Here is a 22,491-nt window from a genome sequence, read left to right on the forward strand (position 1 = left end):
AATCCTTACTTTCTTGGCTGCAAACTGCTGTTCTTGTCTTACTGGGCTTTGATGTGCACAGGCAAACAGAAACCATCAGTCTGGTAACAGTATTAATTATTTTAGTACCCACACTGTTCCAGGGTGTTCACTGCAGCACTAATGGTAATAGAGAAAAAACGGGGGGAAATTAACTACCCTCATACAGGAATGAATAAATTGTGGTTCTTTCTGAGTTCTTCCTTTCTTAGTAAACAGCTTAAAAATCAATATCCCAAAAAGCGACTTCAGGGTGGAAAATTTTGGTTCCCTTCACCAGGTATCCCTGTTAACATAACTGTGTTTCTTTAGGGGATAAATGTACCCAGAAACAGAACTGCTGGCAATTATCATATGTAGATTGCTGTATTATCTATTGCCAAATGCATCTCTAGGGTACGTTAGTCTACAGTAATAAATAGACTCCAAAATACACTGCTTCAGTTCAATAGCAGTTCCCTCCTCATTCACTTGAAAGCCTAGAACAGCATGGGCTCAGACCTTCCTGGGCTTCACAGTTACTTATACCTGGCAGAGTGGATTGGGCGAGGGGGACTCTGCTCCACACGGCTATTCAGGTAACCAGCAGTCAGGGATGCTGCCGTTTTCAACATGTGATTTCCAAGTTTCCCTGAACATTGCCATCGCAGCCAGCTGGAAAGAGAAAAGTATGTGGAGAAGCACATCGCTCTAAAAAAAATTTTTTTATTGAATTTTTGGGGGTGACATTGGTTAATAAAATTATAAAGGTCTCAGGTGTACGATTCTATAACACATCATCTGTGTATTGTATTGTGTGTTCAGCACCCAAAGTCAAGTCCCCTTCCATCATCATTTTCCCCCTTTACCCTCTCCTACCTCCTCCCCCCCTTTCCCTCTGGCAATCACCATCCTCAGGACCACATCTAACCGCAAGGGGAGCTGGGAAAAGTAGTCTTGTTATATGTCCAGGGAGAAGAGGAGATGGATTTGATAAAGACTTAGCAATCTCGGCTTCCTTTTCTAAAGTAGTGGAAGTAATTCTGTTTCCTTCAGGAGTGTACAGGAATAGAAATGCCTTCACACCCTTACTAATACACGACATTATCAAACTTTTTCATTTGCTCAAGTTAATGAGTATGTAATAGCCTAGCCTTGTGCTTTAATTTGCATTTCATTGATTAATAGTAAGATTAACATCTTTAGACGTGTTTCTTTTGCCATCCATTTTCCCCCCTCGTTTGTGTAAATCAGTTGCTCCATTTCCCCCCCAGCCTTTCCTTACTGGTCCAGTAGGAGGCCTTCATAAATTCTATCGACCTATAGAATTTGGCTATATGAATTGTGAAATCCTTCTAGTTTGTGCTTGTCTTTTCATTTGGTTCATTGTGCCTTTTGTCGTACAAAGTGTCAGATCTTATCGCAATCCAGTTTATAAGTTTTCATTTATGGGTTGTGCTGCTTGTTCCTTACTTAAGAGATCCTTCCTTGCCCGTATGTAATGCAAACATTTCACTATGTGTACTCCTGATGTTTTTATGATTTCATTTCTCACAATAGTCATGTAGCCCACTTGGATTTGGGGTGGGCAAGTGGCAATTTTATTTTTTACCCCCATTTGGAGAGTCAATGGTCCCAGCATCATTTATTGAATAGTCTACCCTTTTACCATGAACAACAATGACTGACATTTCTTCCATGTTTAATTTATAGGATTTTCCTAACCTCTGAATCTACTTGGACTTGGGACCCAACCTTCCTTAGTTTGGTCAACCGAGCCTCGGACCGAACATAGATTCTGACAGAACAATGAGTTTCACAAAGTCTCAGGCCCCCGTAACTCTACCTTGACCCATAACCATTAGCAGTTAGTAGTCTTGTTTGATTAACTGCTTTTCTATCAAGAAAAATATACCTTTAGTAGAAGCATGTATTGTACCACTCTGAGAAATTAACATCTTCTTCAATGACTTTTAGGAGACAAGGCTTGCCAACCATACAATCATAGTTTCTATCTCCCTAACCAGGCCACTCATTTCACACAAATATGTTACCACCAAGCACTAGCCATATTACCCAGAACAGCAAGTTCCCCATTTTTCAGAGTCACCCGAATCCCTCATGCCAGCTCCTACAGAATCCCCACAACTCCTCTTTGCCAGTCCCTGCTGTGTCCTGAATGCTTCATGAGCTGAAGGCTCAGAAAGCGTCTTCCAAAGACAGCGACTCCTGAACAAAATATGGCCTGATGCCAAGAATTTATAGCATCTGCTGAAAGATCTCTGGTTCTAGTGGTCCTCTGGAGAGTTTTGCTTTGTGGCTTTCATTCCTTCAGTATTAAACCATACCACGAATTCCTGCTTATGAAGAAAACATCATATTTGAGAACAAATTAAATTGGTCAGTGCTCTAATGACTACTTATTCATATTCACACTCTCTGTCTTTTTCTGAACTAAGCTTGTTTCCAAATTTAAACCATGGTTTGAACAGATTCTACCATAGGTCTTTTTCTCCCTATAATAATCTTATAGCTCAATAAATACTGGATATTTTTTGTACTAGAAATGTGGACAACTCAGTAGATGACAAGTTTCTTGAAAGAAGCATTTTTGTTCATTCACCTTTAATGATAGTCAGAACCTCACACATAGTCCACCCACAGAAATGTCTGTTGAATTAATTTGAGAATTTTTTTCTAGTGGTCCTTCAGAATTACAGGGGGCCTCACTGAGGGTCCTCTTATCTCAGATTGTGTTTTCTGGAACCAGGCAGATGTGTTTTCTCTAATGGTAGTCAGCTTAGGAAAAGCCTTAATCTTGCTGCCTCAAAAATAGACTCTGTGTGCCACTAGAGGACTGCTGCATGTCATACATAGGGATTATATGTTATTTTCTATCAGCATTTCATCTACTTCCTAAGTTTGAGAAATTCCCCACTTTAGGGGTAGAGCCCATCTCCCTCTAGAAAAGTTGAAGAGGCCAGATACGTATGCTATTCAAAAGGGCCTGAGCCCCACCTTTCTTGACTGACTTGGGAGCTAGTAGCACAAGAAGCAGGGACGATGGAACATTCTCTTTGGCTGCAGGGACAGTTGCAACAAGTGTTTGGCATCTCTTCTTCCCTGTGCCCAAATTTTAGACCTTGCCCTGGAAAATCTCTGAGTTATGAGGAGGTCTCTGCTTGGTCCTCTTGTGTCTGATATATACCCTTGGGTAATTTGATATAATGAAAGCAGTTGTCTCTTTATCTATAGAGGTTAGAATAATTATTAGAAACTTGCCATTTCAACCTTTTTCTGGGAATACCTGAAAACGAGCTCAACATTTTTAAAATTGTGGGTCAAGTATAAAGCAAATTTACCCAAAACCTTCCTCTAGCTGAGTTATCATTTGTGGTGCCTAAACATGATGCCAAGAATTAGCAACTGTTTAAAATGTAATTACTTCTTGGTTATGGTCTTAGTAGAAAAAGGCCATTAGAAAAATTCTAACTCCAGTTTGCTGTTATTATGTAAAGAAAATGTGAGATGAAAATAATTCAAAAGAAGTAGCTAAAGAAAAGAATAATTGAAGAAAAGGAGATGGAATGTAATCTTGAGGCCAACGCCCACAAAGTTTTCCCAGCACTACTGAAAAGAATCCAAACCACAAGGATAAACTAAATACATTAGAAATTTTTGTTTTAATTTAATAGCCATAACGTACTAAGTTCTCCCGACCTAATATGTTAGCTTTTATACTGCAAAAACAGTTTACATTTAAAAACCGATGAAGTTGTAATAATACACTAAAATTTGTTATCACTTTTGACTTGATTTAGCTTAATCATATAAAATATAGGAATTATAGCCTGGCCTGTGTGGCTCAATTGGTTGAGCTTTGTCCCGTCCACCAGGAGCTGGCCGGTTCGATTCCAGGTTAGGGCACATGCTCAGGTTGCAGGCTCAGTCCCCAGTAGGGGGCATGCAGGAGGGAGCCAATTGATTTCTCTCTCATTGATGTTTCTGTCTCTCTTTCTCTCTCTCTTCTTCTCTCTGAAATCAATAAAAACATATTTAAAAAAATAAAATATAAGCATGATCTCTTTTGTACCAAGGTAATGCCAGAGTTCCTTAGACTGTTGAGCTCATGGACAGCAGGTAGCACAGCAGTTCATGTACACATTTAATCATTTTAAAACCTGACATTTGGTTTATTGTAATGTTATGGCTGCTAAGCATGGTAATTACTCCAGAGCACATTATGACATCTGAATATGTTTTTTTGTACAGAAAGTGTTCAGTCATGTTTCCTGCCTCTTCCGGTTCACTGGGTTTCAGTATCACTCACATTGCTCCTTAAAATACACCTTGGTTTCTTTAGAAGCGAACATAGGAAGTAATCGATAATAGTTATAGTCGTGTGCCACTTAACGAGGGGGTACATTCTGAGAAATGTGTCTTTAGGTGCTTTTGTTGTTGTGTGAACATCATAGATTGTAGCCACACATCCAAAGGTGGTATACAGCCTACTACACACCTAGGCTACATGGCATAGCTTTTTGCTTCTAGGCTACAAATATATACAGCATGTTACTGTACTGAATACTGCAGGCATTTGTAACACAATGTAAGTAGTTGTGTATCTAAACATAGAAAAGGTACAGTAAAAATATGGTATAAAAAATTTTTTTAAATGCTACACCTGTGTAGGGCACTTACCAAGAATGGAGCTTGCAGGCCTGGAAGCTGCTCTGGGTGAGTCTGTGAGTGAGGGGTAAGTGAATGTGAAGGCCTAGGACATCACTGTACTAATGTAGATGTTATAAATAATATGCACTTAGGCTACACTAAATTTACAAAACAACATGAGATTAAATTAAGCACAAGAGAAAATGATGCAATCAAGAGACACTATTAACACATGCATGAGGCTGCTGCCTGGGTTACACAGCAAAGTGTTTTACAGCAAACTTGTTTATACGTAGAAAGCATACACTCTAAAATAACCTGAATTTAACCCTGTTGGAATTCATTACTACTGAGAGAGTTAGATAGCTAAATCTTCACAATAAAAAGTGATGAATGTGTGTTTCCACTGCCATGGTAACCACAGACTTGGACCACAACCTCCAGAGAAAGTTCTGGAGAACTCCTTTACCTTCTGATGCCAAATTTGGAATATTTTTTCCAGGTAAGCAGGGGGAGAGCACATTGATAAGCCTCAGCTATGTTTTCAATTTCTAAGATATAATGCTTTTGAACATTTAGGTTCCACTCAATATTTTCCAATTATACACACACTTTCTGAAGTCTTTCATGTCCACTAAAACAAATATTAGATCTGAGTGTAAGGAATATTTATGTGTGTTTTAAGACAACAAAGACAAGTTGTTGTGTGTGTTTTTTTTTAAATAGGAGATTCTTTAATTGTTCATTCTTTTGGTTTAATTATCCCAAACTGACATTGCAAAATAATTTTTATACCTGGATAGCATAGCTCAGTGGTTGAGCATCAACCTATAATACAGGAGATCTCTGTTTGATTCCTGGTCAAGGTGAAAGCAGAGGTTGCAACTCAATCCCCAGTAGGGGGTGTGCAGGAGGCAGCGATGAATGACTCTCTAATCATTGATATTTCTATCTTTCTCTCTCCCTCTCCCTTCCTCCTTCTGGAATCAATAAAGACATATTTTTTAAAATAATAATAATAATTTTTATAACATCAAATCTCAATAGGACAGTGATGCAGTTAATTTTCAATATCATTTCCAGATTTTCTAAATATATGGCATGCACCTGAATTATAGAGTCATGAAGACTTGCATTTGGAACCTTGCTCCATCATCAGCAAGCTGTTTCACTTGTGAGTCTTAGTTTTCTCATCTGTAAAACAGAGATAATAGTAACTGATTGTGTTCATTCCAGTGCCTGAGACATAGAAGTTACTGAATAAATCATTGCAGCTTTGTGGTGTTTTCTTTAAGGCATATCCATAATCCAGTAGTCAAAGCAATGATGCCTGTGGCTTAGGACCTGGAAAGTGACTGGCAAAATAGACATTATAATCCTCATGTTACCTACTTAAAGTAAGGGTCTGGAATTTTATTTCACTCTTCTTACAAACTAGTAAGTTAGTATGTTACTATTTTATTGATACTGGCCAGAGACAAAGGACTTTATCACAGCATGGTAAGCAGCAAGAGGTTCAGGTGGATGCTACGCATGCAGTGAGTTTGCAGTGAGGCTGGGGAATACTGAGCTTCGGGAATTCACCACTTATAATAAGCAATAAGGAAGCCTGCTCTTTGTCTGGGGAAGACATTACCTCATTCCTCAAGGTTGCTCACTGCAAATACAACCCTGAGAAATGTCCTGGGTAAGGAGCAATATTAGCCCTGCATTTTTCGCATATCCAGCAAGAATGTACAGGGATGCTCAGGGCCCAGTGACAACTCCTAGAATTTAGTATAATGCCTGATACTGTCAGTGTTTAGTGAATAAATTAATGAGTAAATGAGAAATATGACCACAAACAATATAATTAGCATAGTTATTAAATTGTTTTTTGTTGTAGTTTTATTTTAAAATAAAAATAAATATTAAAAGGATAATAATTTGTTGATTAAAGTAAAACCATCTATTATGATTATTATTGTATCTTATAAAACCATGAGATAACCTGAGTCCCCTACTAGGAAATGTAGAGATCTATCTGTAAGAGATAATAATAGAAATAAAAGAGAACTTGGTTGTTTAAACAGATAAACGGCTAGAGTTGACAATATAAAAGTAAACATATCTATAATTATTGAATTTGCTTATTTTTAACTGCCTTCAACTATTCAATTTGTAATATAGAGAGAAGAGTAAATACAGTGAGTAATTGAATGTACTATGTTTAACCTCAAAATCCATTTTAGCTACTCTGCTAATCAATTTTAACTCTGGAGCTACCTTAGCTAGATATGCTTTTTGGTTTTCACATCATACCACCTCTCTCTTTTTTTTTTTAATCTCTGAACCTTTTATTGGCCTCCTGCCCCTGCCCAGGGTGTCCCACTTCTGTTGCCTTAACACCTCAGAACTTTGGTGTCATTGACCTCAGACACCACTTTGCCATCCACAATACTGCGGATGGTGGTCTTTTGGGTGGGTTGTATGGAGTAGCTATTGTCCAGGGCATCACCAAGACTGAAGTCCTCTCCTTCTTCCAGCAGGCGGCAGTAGGTGGCAATCTCAGCCTACGGCTAGACCTTGATGTTCATCAGGGCCTCGTACTCCTGGGGCTGGGGCTTCCCCCCTGCCTGGGTCTCGCCAGCTCTGACTCCAGGTGCAGCAGGACCCCGTTGAGCTGCTCCATCTGCATGGCATAGCATGTCTCCACCTCCCTCAGGCTGCTCTCCAAGCTGGCTTTCAGATTTCTCATAGATCCAGGTCAGTCTCCAAGGACCTGACCATAGCCTCAGCTCTGTGTCATCTCAGCAGCTCCTATCTCAGAGATCTAAGAGGTGACCATTGTGGCGCTCTCCTCAGTCTGCTGGGACCAGTACTTGTCTAGCTCCTCTGGGTACTTCCAAGCCAGCTCATCATACTGGGCTCAGATGTCCGCCATGATCTTACTGAGGTCCTGAGATTTGGGATCATCCAACTCTATGGTCAACCCAGGGTTGGCAATCTGGATTTGTTGAACATTTACTTCCTCTTCATGGTTCATTTTCATGAAGAGCAGCTCCTCTTTGAGAAGCTCCATCTCTGTTTCTAGCTGCAGACGAGTGATATTGGTGTCATCAATGACCTTTCAGAGCCCACTTATGTCACTCTCCACAGATTGGCTCATGGCCAGAGCCATCTCATACTTGACTCTGAGGTCATTAGGAACAAGGCAGGCATTATCAAGCTGCAGAATGATGTAGGCATTGCCCACAGAACTTGCAAAGATCTGAACCCTCAGGTCCTGGATGGTCTTGAAATAATGCCCCCTAGTCTCTAACTCAATCCATGCAGTCCCTTCTTCTCCAGGTGTTCCCGAATTTTGCTCTCCAGTGTCTGGCGATCAGCCTCCAGGCTTCTCACCCTCTTCAGGTAAGAGGCCAGGCGGTCATTCATGTATTGCATAGTCTTCTCCTCACTCTGGATTCCCCTTATGCCCGCCATACCCCCTGCCATCCCCGTAGCCAGGCCCTCAGACCTGCAGAGGGATATGGAGGTCCAGAAGCCCGAGCACCCTTCGCCTGCATACACCCTGGCCTCGCTGCTGGCCTGCTGGGCCGGTGGCTGGGCGACTGCAAGGAGCCCAGGATACAGTTGTTTGTGGAGAGGCTGGAGCAGGTCCAGAAGCTCACGTTGTTCAGGGAGGAAGGCGAGAAGTCGACTCAGGTTCAAGCAGCAGTCCATACCACCTCTTTTCATCCTTTCAAGGCTGACTTTCTATTCTGTAAGGCAGCTGCCTGATTTAACCTCAATATATTCTTTGGGTAACAATTTCTTAACATGTTCTCATCAGTTTCAAGTCTGCCTTCCTATCATGTGCAAAATGCAACATGTGTGCTCAAGAGCTCTTGTCTAAGGACAGCAGGTTATACATTGAACAATCCTTGTAGTCAGAAAAGACATGCCCTCCTCACTTAAAGTCCACTGTTACAATTTCCAGAACCCTCTGAAATATTTTTCTACTGATTTGAGAGAAAGATGGATTTACCCTTCCACCCATCCACACACTCATTGGTTGATTCCCATATGTGCCCCACCAAAATGGAACTGGCAACCCTGGTACATAGGCACGATGCTCTAGCCAACTGGGCTACCTGGGGAGGGCTCCTGTGAAATACTGAATTGCAACTAATTACACCACAAAATATGAAAACTTTAACCATGTTTCGAAGGTAGAGAAAGCTGAGCCATTACCAGAAAGAAAATCTTAAAGATAAATACTCCAGGGAATGAGAGCATGAATAAATAAATATTCTCTTTCTTTGTAGAACTCTGTGATGACTTCTTTTGGTTCTTCTTTCAGTTGGCATCTTGAACGCACCAGTATTTTTACTGTATAGCTCTCACTACAATGCTTCCATCATCTTTACTTTCTTAAGCCGTGAGACCTTTCTTCTCTCTTTGTAAGTGGTTGTGATATGATGACACATTTTGATAGCTTTATAACATGTTTTTAATGTTATATTTTATGAACATAAAATAAATTCTATGTAGACACATGGCAGATGAGGCATTTTCAACCAGAATGAGCTGAGACCACTTTCTCTATTTTGGGAATGTTATCTGCAACTTTCCCAAGTATGAACATATTAAATACCTAAAGTTGAGAGAAAGCTATCTTTTCACTTGAGACCTTTTATTGGCCCTGGCTGGTGTTGCTCAGTTGGTTGGGCCTCATCCTGTGCACTGAAAGGTTACCCGTTTGATTCCTGGTCAGGGCACATGCCCAGGTTGCTGGCTGGATCCCCAGTAGGGGGCATGCAGGAGGCAGCCAATGAATGTATCTCTCCTAGATGTTTCTCTCTCACATCCATGTTTCTCTCTCCCTCTCCATTCCTCTCTCTCTAAAATCACTACAAACATTAAAAAGAGAACAACACCTTTTATTAAATGTGACTAAATAGGAAATTTTGGAGGAAGTGATGAGTTTTAAATTTTTAAAAATATATTATGCATATATTAAGTAAATTATTCTACAGAGCAGTTTAAAATGGAAAATAAAATACTGTCTTGCCTCTGGTTCTTCTATTAATTACCTTCATAGCTCCACAGCTCTAAATAGCTTATTATTTCTAGATTTATCAACTTTATTTAATAAGTACTACATATTTAGTCCTGATACAAATTACTTTTCATACTGCTTAATTTTCCCATTCACAAGGTCTACCAAATTAAATAGTTGTTTTATTTCCATCTTGAGAGACCATTACTAAGTATGTAAACTTGGACAAGTTACTTAACCCTCTGTGACTCAGTTTTACTATCTCTCAAATGGAGAAAATCTGAGTACTTCATAGTATTACTGTGAATATTAAATAACTTAATATATGTAAAAAACTGTGCCAAGCACATAGTAAATTTTATATAAGTAATGACTTGTCTTGTTATCATTGTTTTTAAAATTATTACACTTATAAATTATCATTATTAAATATTACTTTCTCATTCTATCAGTTTAGAAAATATGCCCTGGCTTCCTACTCTGTAAGCTACTCTTGCATTTTTATCTGTCCTTCAATCCTGCACCTCCCAATTTATAGAAATTAAATAATTAAGTAATTAAATGTATTCATTTAATCCAATAATTAATTCTGTTTTTTAACCAAAATTAAGGTTCTTGTGTTTTACATAAATTGACCTTGAAAATCAACCCTGCCAGATGGCAGCATTTGCAGTGAAGTTGACGGTGTGATTATACATTATTGTAACTCCAACATTGTTACCAGGCACCAATCAAAATATAGTGTTCCCAACATCAATAAAATACTTTCTATTCTTCCATTCAATCAACTAGGAAAGTCATTCCATATTTTAGTTTACTATATTTAAACCACCGTTTCTCATAAAGCTTTCCTTTTTTGCTGGTATTTCTAATTGCTTTTCTTTTGCCTTGATGATAAAAGAAACAAGAAGCCCCCGAAGCAGGCCAAGGAGCTCGATGAGGAAAATACGTCATTCAAGCAGCACCAAAAAGGGGAGGAGAGACTCTAAGGAGCTAAAAGTGAAGGCCTTGGGGAAGGGCCTGCTGGCCACACAGGTTGTAGGCTAGGTCCCCAGTTGGGGACGTGCAGGAGGCAGCTGATTGAGGTTTCCCCCTCTCTCTCTCTTCCTCTCTCTGAAATCAATAAAAACATATTTTTAAAAAATTAAATATATATAATCAAAAGCATCAACCAAATCCTCAAGTCCAGAAGTAAAAAATCTTCAGTCAACTGCTACTGGAGGCAAGGGAAAGCTTAATCCCCTTAGTAGCAACATCACCACCACCAGTACCTACACTGACAGACCTAGCCATAAAAATACGTAGCTCTTGTAAGGATATCAGTTGAAAGTAAATCATCACAAAAATATCTAAGTATCACTAACTATCTAATTTGATACTTAGTCTCACAAATGTACATATAGTGACCATAAGGGAATATCGTTGCTTTGAGTTAAACAATGTTTTTTTCCGTCCTGTAGGATCAAATTGTTAAAATTAAACTACTAATACTTTTCATAATAAACTTATAATATCAATAACTTTTTTTTAAGTTTCAGATTTATTATTGTTTTCTAGAAATTTATTCCTTTAAGGTTGCCAGTTGGTTTGGCATCAATTTTTGCTGAGTATTAACTTTATCATTCGATCATTTGTCATTTACCAAAAATGTTAATCTCTGCATGACTAAATACTTCATTTCATTGTAATTTGAAAAAGATGCTCACTTCCTCCTACCCCTGCTGGAGCTTGTAGTCTATAGAAATTTGTAGTATATAGAAATTTGATCTCCTAGTCATGTAGGGCATCCCTCTTGCCACCTTTACTGGTTGTTGAGTGACACACACACACACACACACACACACACACACACACACACTTGTCTAGTGATCCCATAAGAAATATCAATGGCTAAGTTTTTGGTTTATATACATTTGCCTTAATCTGATTAGTGGGTTTCACAGGAGCTCCCCGTGTCCTCCTGTTACCCTGCTTCAGCTTTCCTCATGTTCATTGCCTACAAATCACTACTATTGTGTTTGAGGAGGGGAGGCACTATTATGATGGTGATGGCCAGGCTGAAGGCCACACCTGTCAGAGCTATCAAAACTGTGAACTCTGAAGGTGCCAACAAACACCACATTCCCTGAAGTCTGGTCGATGTCAAAGCTGTCTGTGTTCTACTCAGAAATAAAGGAAATGCCTCCTCCCCCTTCCACACCACACTTGGTCTTCTGAACGACAAGGGAGCAGTGTCTTGTATCTTCACATTTCATGAACTACTTCAGTTGAGAACAACTCCTTTGGCTTCTGCCTGCAGAAACACTGGGACAAAATTATACTGGATGTGGCTCATGAATCACTGTCCAATGTGTCTCCACTCTCTCCGACCCCTGGCCTTGGGGGTGCTGGAGTGGGGTGATTGGGGTAGATCGGTGGATAGAGACAGAGTAAAGGGTAATGATGAGACACCACAAAAATCCCTTCTTAGAGGCAAGAGGCCTCATGCAAATCCATTTTTGGTAGATTTATGGAATTAATCTACCAAAGGAATGTTTATTAAATTTCTACTGTGTGCCAAATACTGTGCTGGGTATGAGGCAGTGTTTGAGCAGTATATAGCCTCTGCTCTTTTGAATAACACAATATAGGAGAGAGGAGGAACATTAGACAATTAATTTACACATGCTTAATTAAACGATTACAAGTGGTAAGAGTTAGGAATAAATTGAGGGGTGCCCAGGAGAATATAACAGAGGATCTGTAGTGTAGGGGATTAGGGAAGGTGTCCCGAAAGAAGTGATATTTGAACTGAAACCAAAGGATTAAGTGGTTTTATGATTCTGTTAATATGAAACGTCCAGAATAGGCACATCTAAAGTGACAAAAAGTAGATTAGTGAAAAGTAATTACTGGTTGCTTGGAGCTGGTGGGAGGACGGTGGTTGGATGGTGATGACTAAAAGGTTAGAGATTTCTTTTTGAAATGATGAGAATGTCCATGTAAGAAACCTCCAAACCTATAAGAATTTTTATGAGTTTATTTGAGCCAAACTGACAGCAATTGCCAGGAAGCAAAATCTCAATGGATTGAGAAAATGCTCCGGAGAATGGCGGTTTTGCACCTTATTTTAAACATTAGAGTAAAAGGCGGGATTACATGAAATTCATTGGTGATAGATTAGGGAGCTGAGAGAAAGCAAAGTGGGGAAATCTCTGGGATTGGATAAAAAGTAAAACAGAGAAACAGATACTTCTTTTACATAGGTGGGTATAGGATAGTTAACAGATAACAATGAACTCAGTAACGATAACAATTAGGGGTTTGTGGCGTCCTGCTCCAGTGGGAGATGTGCGCTGAGGGCTCTGAAAAAAGGAAATTACTCTGACTTTTCAAAGGTGTGTTATGTTGATGCAAAAAAGACAATGGGCTCAGTTAAGGTAAAGATTGACCTTTGTCAAAGAAGATAATGGCCTAGGACAAGACTACCAGTCGTGATTTACTTTTAGTTTAGAAGTGTTAACCTTAGACCATCCAGTGTGGTTACTTTAGGTCTCTGAGTTTGTAAGGTCCACCATACAGGCCTCTCCTGAGCTTGTCAGGTTTAGTATGTGGCCCCTTTTTCTTCCACAAAAATCTAAAATTAATTGTGGTATTGGTGTGCAACTTTATTGTCGACTAAAAATAATTGAATTGTACAATTCAAATGGATAAGTTTTACAATATGTACATTGTCTCAACAGAGCTGTTACCAAAACCAAAACAAAAAAAACACAGATTATGTCATTCCTTGCTTTAAAATCCCCCAATGGCTTCTAATTTTGTTTGCAACAGATTCTAAATTCCTTGCTTTATTTTATCAGGTTATTGCCAATCTCTCAGCTCTCTGTCTCACACCCTATGATTCAGTCACACTTTTTCTTTATCTAGAACATCCCAGATTCATTACTACAATGGAGTCTTAGAATTAGCTTTTTTCTTCCTCTTAAGCACTCTTCTTCTATGACTGCCTTGGTTATTAGTGTATAACCAACCACACAGTCTCATCTCCTTACTTCCTAGTCCCTCCTCTAGCCTGATGATATTCTCTTCCCCGGGTCTCTCTTCCAAATTTTCCAGTTTGTGCTCTGATTTCCAGCTTGTGGTCAGCAAAGTTTTCTACATATTTTTATTGACAGGTTCTACCCGGGAGAACTTTTCTCTTAGGGCCTGGACCCTCCTAGCAAATGCTACATTTTCTTGAGGCTCTCTCTGTAGATAAGTTGAACACAAGATTTTATAACTTTTTCTGTAGCAATAGCTTGAATTCAAACACAAACCTCAAACAAGTTATTAGCTTTGAGTGATATAACTGGAAAGAATCATGAATGCACAGTCTAGCTCAGGAATGCTAGGACTGGTCCCTTTTGAGAAAAACCATAAAAAAGAAGTTCCTTAATACCTACTCCAAGGCAGACTTGCCTAGTGGACCTGTGATAGGCAGTCAGACAGACATGAGCAGAACAAGGACAATGGGCCAGGTACAGAAGGTCATCAGGGTGCAAAGCCCTGGATGCCTGGCAAAGGACAATTGTAGGGTGGGACCTTGCCCCCAGGGTGGTCTTTTCTTTAGCATATGGCTGGTCACATGGTTTGGACCCCCTGACCTTTCCTCCCTAGAGACAATTTGAACACAGGATTTTATAACTTTTTCTAGGCCTCAGTTGTATTCCAGGTCCAGACCCAGAAAAAGCAGCAAAACTAGCTACAGGTGACCTCAGGATCAGCTACACTGAATGATGGCCCTGGTACCAACCAATGAATCAGTGGAGACCATCACCCTGAAAGGACACACCTGGAAAGCTGCTGAATATTATAATGAGGTCTTTCCCTGAGACCTCCCTAATATCTCCACACTTAATACTATTAAGACTGAAGACCCAGTGCTCTTCTTCCAGGGAGTATGGCCATGCCTTTCCCTTTTCCTTTCCCTCCCTTCCCTACCCGCCCCCCCCCCCCCCCTCCAGGGAACGTTACCATTAACTTTGTCAGTCCCAAGCTTCAAGGGCCCTCCCTTTACCTCTATAACTTATTTCCTCAGCCCATTTCTTCTAGGAATTACTTCTTCCACCTGTATGGTTTATCAAATAAATGTTCTCTTACAGTTGGAATCTTGGCTTAGAATTCTTTCCTAGCCTAAGAACTCAAGTACCGAGGCTGCTGAACCCAAGTCCAGTATGACCCCACCAGTCTAACGCCTGGTGCAGTTCCTGCCGCTTACAACAGATATACCACATTTTGTTTATCTGTTCATCATTTGCTGTAATTTTACCTTATTTCCACCTTTTGCTATTATGAATAATGCTGTTATAAGCATTCAAGTACAAAGTTTTGCCTGGACACATGTTTCCATGTGTTTTGGGTATATTCCTAAGAATGAAAATACTGGGTCATTATGATAACTCTAAGTTTAACAGTTTGAAGAATTGCCAGATTTTTTTACAGAGCAGCTGCAGCATTTTATATTCCCACCAACAATGTATGAATTCCCACATCTTCACCAATAATTATTACTTATCTTTTTGATTATAGACATTCTGGTGAGTGTAGTACCTCAGTGTTGCCCTTCATAGTAGTACCTCATTGTGGCCCTGATTCATAATGAACAATGTTGAGAATCTTTTCATGTGTTTATTGGCTATTTGTATATCTCATTTGGTGAAATGCATATACAGATTCTTTGCCCATTTTAAATTGGGTTATTTGTCTTTTATGGTTGAGTTGTTGGATTCTATATATATTCTGGATACAAGTCCCTCATGAGATATGTGACTTGCAAATACTTTCTCTGAGTTGTTTTTTCACTTTCTTTATAGTGCCCTGTGAAGCACAAAAGTTTTTAATTTTGATATTTTATTTATCTATTTTATTTACTTATCTATTTTTTCTTTTATTGTGTGTACTTTGGTATCATACCTAGGAATCCTTTGCTGAATCTGAGATCATGAAGATTTATCCTCATGGTTTCTTCTAAGAGTTTTATAATTTTAGCTCTTACATTTAGATCTTTGATCCATTTTGAGTTAATTTTTGTATATGGTTTGAGGTAAGGGTCCAACTCCATTCTTTTGCATGTGTCTACTTAGTTGTTCCAGTACCATTTGTTGAAAATACTTTCCCAAATGAATGATATTGAGATACTTTCCCCATTGAATGATACAGAGATCTTTGTTCAAAATCAGTTAACCATGACACCTGGGTTTATTTATGGACTCTCAGTTCTATTCCATTGTTTAATATGTCTGTCTTTATGCATTGATTACTGTTGCTTTGTAGTAACTTTTAAAATTCAGGTGTGTGTGTCCTTCAACTTTTACTTTTTCAAGATTGCTTTGGGTATTCTATGTCAAGATTCCATTTAAGTACAGTTTTTCATTTCCCGGTGTTTTCTTGTTAGAAACAAGAACAGGCCTCCCCAAGACATGCCGCTTTGGCATGTGAATTATTTTGAGCTGAAGGCAATGAGATCCTATGGACTCATGAGAAACTTTTACCTCTCCCTTAAAGAATTTAAATTTAGGGCCTAGCCCATAATAAGAGTTATTAATAGAAATAATGTTTATGACTTATAGGGCAGGACAAACTCTTAATTACTGAACATCTACTCTTATTTTTCTGTGAATGACCTTCCTCCTCTCCCAAGCCCCAAGGTGACTTACCTCATCTCAGTAGCTCAGAATGACATATATACTTCATTTTAACTTTCTGTCTCTCAACCTCTCATGTATGTAAGGTCTCTGACTGTCTCAAGCATGTGGGGTTCCCATATGTGTGTAATTAAATTTGGTTACTTTCTCTTGTTAATCTGTTTCATGAGAGATTTGATGATTAGGCCAGTTAGAAGAATCTACAAGTGTACAGTAAAATTTCTTTCTCCCACACATTAGGTTGTTTACTAGATTTGTTGTTATATATATTTGTTGGAATTTATTTTCCCAACTGTAGTGTAACTGGTGCCTGATGTTTCTGGGAAAGCTATTAACTTTTTTCTTCTAATTAAGAAAAACAGTCCAGCCAGGCGTGGCTCAGTGGCTGAGCGTCGGCCTAGGATCCAGGAGATCTCGGTTCGATTCCCAGTCAGGGCACATGCCCGGGTTGTGGGCTTGATCCCCAGTCGGGGGCGTGCAGGAGGCAGCCGATCAATGACTCTCATCATTGATGTTTCTCTCTCTCTCTCTCTCCCTTCCTCTCTCCGAAATCAATAACGATATATTAAAAAAAGAAAGAAAAAAAAAAAAGAAAAACACACAACTGGCCTTAGAACTCAGGCAACTTCTTAATGCTAGTGGTTAATTGGTTCTCTTCGGTAGGTATGTATCATATGCAAGTAATGATCATTGGGTCTCTGCTTCTCCTATATCTATTTGTCATTTCTTTTCTTGCCTTTACTTATGGGATAATATTGAATAATGGCGGGCATAGTAGCAGCCCCGCTCATCTCTGGCGTCAGTGAAGATGCTTCTAATGTTTCTCCTTTAAGTACGATGGACTTGGACGGTTGTCAGTGAGCTGCATCTTTAGAGGATGCAGGAACAATTTAGATAAAGTGATGGGAGGGAATGCGGTGGTGTTTGGGACAGTTTGGAGGAGGGCATTGGTAACAGATGAACAAAGGGGGTAACATGAACAAAGACTTTAGGTTGAGAAACAGTATGGATGCGTGTAGAAAACAGTAAGAAGCTAGATGCTGCTGTATCATGAATGACAAAAACAGGGCATAGGGAGATAGGAGCTGAGGAATTGGACAGAGACCAATCCTAAAGGGTCTTGATGGCCACATTAAGATATTTGGGTCGTATTCTTTTTATTTTAGAGAACCATAGAAAGGTTTTATGTAGGGAGGAAACATTATCAACGAGGGACAAACACTTTGTTAAAAGAATATTTGTTATTTTTGTGGATGTAATATATCAAACCAGATTATCAATCAGTTACAGTTCCTGAAACACATCAGATTCTCTGGTACTTTTTTGCCCTTGAAGGTAGACCCTCTATCAGACATGCCCTCTTTCCAAGACCTGAATAGACACTTCTCCAAAGGGACATAGGGGTGGCCAATAAATATATGAAAAGATGCTAAAGGTCACTAATCATTGGAGAAATGTAAATAAACACCACAGTGAGATATCACCTCATACTTGTCAGAATAGCTTCATGAATAAATCAACAAATGCAAATGTTGGTGAGGATGTGGAGAAAAGGGAACCCTTATGCACTGTTGATGGGAATGCAGACTGGTGCAGACACTGTGCAAAACAGTATGGAAGGTCCTCAAAAAAGTTAAAAATGGAGCTGCCATATAACCTAGCAATTCCACTTGTGGAAATCTTACCATTTGGGTAGCATGGATGGGCCTAGAGGACACTATGCTTTGAAATAAATCAGAGAAAGACAAATACCATATGATTTCACTTATATGTGGAATCTAAAGAACAAAACAAATGAACAAACAAAACAGAAACAGACTTATAGATACAGAGAACAGACTGATGGTTGCAGGGGTGAGGGGGTGTTGGAGGACTGGGTGAAAAAGGTGAATTTAAGAATTACAAGTTGGGCCCAGCCAGGCATGGCTCAGCTGTCGAGCATCGGCTTGGGATCCAGGAGATCAAGATTCGATTCCCAGTCAGGGCACATGCCCGGGTTGTGGGCTCAATCCCCAGTCCGGGGCATGCAGGGGGCAGCCAATCAGTGATGACTCTCTCATCATTGATGTTTCTATCTCTCTCTCCCTCTCCCTTCTTCTCTCTGAAATCAATAAAGATATATTTAAAAAAAAAGAATTACAAATTGGTAGTTACAAAATAGTCACAGAGGTGTAAAGTACAATGTAGGGAACACAGTGAATAATGTTGTAATAACTATGTATGATGCCAGGTGGGTACTAGAAATATTGGAAGAAACACTTTGTAAAGTATATGATTGTCTAACCCCTGTGCTGTACACCTGAAATTATTGCAAAATAATATTAAATGTACACTGTAATTAAAAAATTAAATTTAAAAAAAAAAAAAAAGGGGAAAAAAAAAATAGAAAAAGTGCCCTCTTCCTACTCCAGGCCAGATACAGCATGAATACATGTTTACAGTGCCAGCAGCTGTCAAAGTATTTACCGGGTTGCCTTGTAATTGTCCGCTGGCCCATCTTTCTCATTATTCTGAGTTCCTTGAGGCCGGGAACAATGCCTTTATTGCTGAAACTCATTGGGGTCTTTAAAGTAATAGATAACTAAAGGAACAAATACATAGTGGGTTGGCAGGGAGGGTGAAGTAGAGGGGTTGAGAGAAATCGTTTTTGCTCCTTCCCTGTACCTGAAGAGTTGCTGAAGTCTGGAAGGGTGTTTTCAGGCCTTACACAGTCCTGGTGCATGGACAAGCTTTATATGACTGGCCCAGACTCTCTGGTATACTGTACAAATTATTTATCCTGGGATAGGGCATGCATTTCCTTTTCACCCATTGGTTTCTGCTGAAAGCCTGAGTGTTTCGAAGCCATCTTTCTGGAGAAAGCAGGTAAAGAAATATGTGGGAAGGGAGCAAGCCTGACTTAAGAACAAAGTATTCTGGGTTAAGCCTCTAAGTTTCATGATGATCTTAGTAAAATGAGTTTAGGATATTTTCAAGCCCACTGTTTTGATCCCATATTTAAGAATTAAAAAAACAGCCTGGCTGGTGTGGTTCAGTGGTTGAGCATCCACCCATGAACCAGGAGGTCACAGGTTTGATTTCTGGTCAGGGCACAGGCCCGGGCTTCTGGCTACATCCCCAGTAGGGGGCGTGCAGGAGGAAGCCGATTGATGATGCTTCTCTCATCAATGTTTCTATCTCTCTATCTCTCTCCCTTTAAAATAAATTAAACAAACAAACATTTACATCTATTCTAAAGTAACATGAAAGTGTATTGGTATATATAGACAGTGTTTCCCAGAGGAAAAAAAATCATTAAAAATTAGTATTTTTATTGATTTTCAGTTCACTGAAGTTAACTCTGTCATTTCTCTCCTCCCCCATCTTTAGTGAACTGATAATGTACGGACCAAAGTTTCAGTGATGGCACACAGTTTTCATATCAAAATTAACTTTTGTGTCTGTACTGTGAGGTGTCTTGCATGGCCTCACTCTCTTCCAGGCTCAATTTTTCTGGGTAACATTTATAAGACCCAAATTTTGTCAGTTTTCATAATTTTCAAGTCAATGACAAATATATTGTCAATTTTAACCATTGTTAGTTGTCTTGTTTTCTACCAAATTTAATTTTCCTGAGTTAATTTGGAGTTTTCAATGTTACCAATACAATCTGATTTCTGGTAGGTCTTTGAACTAAGTGTCCTGCATGAGGTTGGCGCCGTTCCCAGTGTTATTATGCTGGTTCTTTCTTTTAGCAACCTTTGCATGATTGGGTAAAAGATAGATAGTTTGTGTTTATAGCTGGAAGCAAAAAGCAAAGATCATTAATGGACAAATGTGAAATGTGAGCACTTGGCTGGTTCAAAAATAATAGAATCAAAACATTATGATTTGTGACAAGCTTGTTGGATTTTTTAGGATTAGAAATCTTTGTTTTATAAATGTGACAGGCTTATGGTACATTGTCTTTTTACCTCCATTTTTGTTTTCCATTAACTTGCTAAAATTTCTCTAACATGGTAAGTTTGCCCCAGCTGGTCTAAGGGGATTTTCCATCTAATGATTTTTCATTTGAGCTCTACTCTGCTGAATTCCTTTAGGGTTGGGTTTTGTTTATAACAATAATCTTATTTTTCCCTAATGCTTTTTTCCAATTCCACACTGAGGTCCAGAAGAAGAATAAAGATAAAACTAGATTTATTTTTGCAATTCATCCCAGACATTTCAAGTAAAAAAACATTTTTAAATCACTCATTTCTGTTTTCCTTTTTTAAATAGATTGTACAACGAAGTTTTGAGGGATTAATGAATCAAGGCAGAGGCTGGAATTCTAGGATTCCAGGAGAATTAGGACAGCCTTAATGTCCTTTGTGGAAGAGCATTTAGAATTGGGGGTGCTTGAAATACCAGAAGACTGGAGAGAGTACAGAAGAGATCTTCACCACATGCCTAGGAGTATTATTCTACTTTGCATAAATCTTAAAACGTGGCCTGAGGTTGGCATGAGGCTTAAATCAACAAATAAAAGGTTTTAGAAGAGCTCAGCAGGTGCTGGCTGTTATTTCTTTGGAGGGCACTGGAATGGTCCCTGCAGATAGCAGGCACAATTCCTGTCCTTAAGCGGCTCATTTTGGTCAGGGTGATAACTAGCAGGTTACCGCACAGTGCTTAGTAAGGGCTGAGACGGGTCAGCCCAAGCTGCTGTTGGAAGCACATAACCCAGATCAGTGATTTTTCCCACTTTTTTGGTCTCAGGATTCTTACTGAGGGACTTTCAAGAGCTTTCGTTTATATGGGTTAATTATATTTACTGACATTTACCCTCTTAGAAATTAAGCCTAAGGAAAAAAATAAAAAAATTCATCATCACATATATATATACTATGAAAAAATACATTTTCCAAAATTTAATTAAAAAAAGTGGCCTTGTTTTACATTTTTGCACATTTTTCCAACGTGTGGCTTAGAAGATGGCTGAATTCTATTTGCTTCTGCATTTAATAGGTTGCTGCACGTGGCTTCGGTTTAAGGAGATGAAGAAAATTTGGCCTTATGCAAACGTAAATGCAAAAGAATCGAAGAGCCTCTGAAAGGCCTTGGGGCTCTCTCCGGGAATCCTCCGGCCGCACTTGGAGAACTGCTGACTTAGACCAGAAAGGCTTCTTGGAGGAGGCAGCTCGAGGGTGGAGGTGGTGGATGATGCGACTTCGGCGCCGAGCCGGCAGGGCCTCCAGGGCTGAGCGACTCCAACCCCTCCGATTCCAGGCACAAACAGCGAGGACAGAAAGCGCCCATCCACGTCGCATTAACTAGGACGCTTTAGTGCTTATTACAACCGAGGAAAAAAAAAAAAAAAGGCCTATTTGCCTCTCCCCTTCCGGCCGCCGGCGGGGCGAAAGCTCGAAGCGGGCGGGCGGCGGCCAGCGCCTCGGGAGCCCGGGCACGGCGCGGCGGCGCGGGGAGCGCCCCGCGGGAGGGCCCCGCCGGGAGCGGCGCGGGAGGGCCCACAGCGCGCAAGCGCGGCGGCGGCTCGGGCCGCGGCCCCGGAACGGTAAACAGAGAGGGTCATGTGACGCAGGCTTTTACCCCCGCGCCGCCGCGCACGCCGATGGCTGTAGGGTCTCGCACCGCCGCACGGTCCCCACGAGGCGAGCGACCCTCGGGTTCTGGGCGGTGGCGGCTGCAACGAGGACAAAGAGGGCGGCGCAGAAGCCTGGAAGGTGTCGTCAGCAGCAGCCGCCCGACCCCGTGAGGAAAAGAGGCTGTGGCAGCGACGCCGACGTCCTGCGCGTACCCCCTCTCCGCGACACCCACCGGGCCCCCTCCTCCGCCTCCTCCTCCTCCTCCTCCTCTTCGGCGGCGGCAGCGGCCACCATCTTCCTCTTGCTGCCAGTGGTAGCGCTCGTCTGGCGGAGCTGGGTGAGTTGCGGCTCTGGCCGCGGCCAGGGAGACAGGCAACCCTCCCCTCCCCCATCCCCTTCCACACGCCTCGGCTGCTCTCCCCGCCCCTCCCGCGGCGGACTCTCCGCGCCTTTCTCCGGCGCGGCGGGGAAAATCTCCTTTCTGGCCTCCTGCGTAAGGTCCTCGGCCTACCCGGGCCGCGCCTCTGCTGCCCGGGACCGTTTGGTCCGCGGGCTGGGGAGGGAGCGGCGGCGG

General features: G+C 40.6%; 1 protein-coding gene and 1 pseudogene across 3 annotated transcripts in view; one reads left to right on the plus strand and one right to left on the minus strand.

The window, feature by feature from the left end:
- Positions 1-7,049: 7,049 nt before the first annotated feature.
- On the minus strand, positions 7,050-15,671 carry LOC107525154 (keratin, type I cytoskeletal 18 pseudogene; annotated as a pseudogene).
- Positions 15,672-22,156: 6,485 nt separating this feature from the next.
- PHF3 (PHD finger protein 3) overlaps positions 22,157-22,491 on the plus strand; it is a 71,854-nt gene continuing 71,519 nt past the window's right edge. The window contains exon 1 of one of the 3 annotated variants that reach the window (XM_016197244.2): positions 22,157-22,254. The gene's annotated coding sequence lies outside the window, so the exon portion shown is untranslated. The remainder of the gene's footprint in view (positions 22,255-22,491) is intronic. The other 2 variants (XM_016197242.2, XM_087817465.1) reach the window with 2 other exon arrangements.

Source organism: Miniopterus natalensis, chromosome 5 (assembly GCF_054644295.1).
Source record: "Miniopterus natalensis isolate mMinNat1 chromosome 5, mMinNat1.hap1, whole genome shotgun sequence".
Classification (NCBI taxonomy): Eukaryota; Metazoa; Chordata; class Mammalia; order Chiroptera; family Miniopteridae; genus Miniopterus; species Miniopterus natalensis.